Raw genomic sequence first — 1,985 nt, forward strand, 5'->3', positions numbered from 1 at the left:
GTATGGAAGTCCAGGTTGTACCCATTCTACGTCCCTGGCACGATGTAAGAGAAAGTCCAGGTTGTACCCATTCTACGTCCCTGGCACAGTTGGTCCATATGATATGTTATGATAAGGGAAAGACCGGTTGACCCATTCTACGTCCCGGCACAGTTGGACCTATGTAGAGGACTATAGGTGACAATACCATCCGAGATGTGATTTGTTGTGATGTGTTGCATTCCATGAGAGCATGAAATTTTAATATATTGTTTTCTACTATTCTGCTCACTGGGCTTTGTAGCTCACTTCTCTCCCCTAACCCCAGATGTGCAGGTACAGGGTAGACCAGGAGGTTAGCCAGAGTTTGAAGTATGTCTTATGTTGTAATAGTTAGATTGTGGACATGGCAAATGTATTATGATGTAATGTAAGAGATTACCGTATGTTATGTAATGAGGTATATTGAGGATAGAGTTGTGCTTGACCACAATATATTGTTAATCCCTTTTGTATATACATGATCTTATGTTATGATGTTTATGTAAACTAACTCAACTCAGGTTGTTTTGCCTTTAAGGCTTAATGAGATCCCACAGAGGGACTATGTTATGTATATGTCCAGAGCATGCACAGGTTGAGTTAGTTGATGACGGTATGTATGAAGAAAAGTTTTAATTTTTATGCATATTGTTGATCATGTATGGGATTATACAGGTTTACAGGTTATATGTCAGGCTTGCTACGGGTCCCGGCGGCCTTAAGTCGACCCGGATCCTAGCGCCGGTAGCGGTCCGGATTTCCGGGGCGTTACACTTTCGGCCGCCGAACCTGCCGCCGAAAGTGCCCTGTCCAGCCATTTCATGCATGATTTCCTATGAGCTTTTCATGATGTTTTAGGGGGTTTTTGGGGAGTATATTAGAGTCTTGTTTAAGTATGTTTGGTCCCTCATTTGAGTCCGCCTGTGTAGGTTCGGACCCGAGGAACCGAGGACCCCAGCAGTGATAGCTGCTTCAGAGTATTGTCAGAGCTAGCCAGAGGTGAGTGGAATAAACCTAAATTTTTAATTAATGAAATATGAATTTTGAGCATGATCCATGCATCATGAATGCCATGTGAATATAATAGGTTGCTTGCATTAGTTCACGAATATGTTGCATTGCATATTTGATGATGATGATGATGTGGATGGGCATTGAATGATCCTTTAGTCCTTGATATGTTATGATGAGATATGGTATGGTGTGTTTGCCGGTTGACCCATTCTACGTCCCGGCCAGAATAAGAGAAAGACCGGTTGACCCATTCTACGTCCCGGCACTTTGGACTGTAGAGGACTAGAGGTGACAATACCATCCTTATGTGATTTGTTTGTGATGTGTTGCATTTCATGTAAGCATGAAACTTTAATTTAATGTTTTTCTCTATTCTGCTCACTGGGCTTTCTAGCTCACCCCTCTCCCCTAACCCCAGATGTGCAGGTTCAGGGTAGATCAGAAGGTTAGCCAGAGTTCTGAAGAGATGTTATGTAATAGTTAGATTGTGGACATGACAAATGTTTTGATGTAATGTAAAAATATTGAATAGTTATGTAATGAAATGTATGATATTGAGGATTAGAAATGTGCTTGACCTTACATGTACAGTTGTCCCTCTTATACACATGAGCTATAGAGTTGTTTATGAGATATGATATTATGATAGTCCAAGCTTCATGTATGATGAGACACCCCATTGGAGCATTTAATGAGGGCTCCAGTGGAGGTTTATGTTTATAGTTATGTGCATGCACAGGTTGAGCTTGGAAAAGAAAAGAAAAAGTTTACAGTCTTATGTATGTTGTTGATCATGTATGGGATTATTCAGGTATACAGGTTGTATGTTAGGCTTGCTACGGGTCCCGGCGGCCTTACGCCGACCTGGATCCTAGCGCCGGTAGCGGTCCGGATTTTCGGGACGTTACAGAGTGGTATCAAAGCCCTAGGTTCATATGGTCGGACTTAGA

Source organism: Manihot esculenta, chromosome 14, assembly GCF_001659605.2.
Source record: "Manihot esculenta cultivar AM560-2 chromosome 14, M.esculenta_v8, whole genome shotgun sequence".
Classification (NCBI taxonomy): domain Eukaryota; kingdom Viridiplantae; phylum Streptophyta; class Magnoliopsida; order Malpighiales; family Euphorbiaceae; genus Manihot; species Manihot esculenta.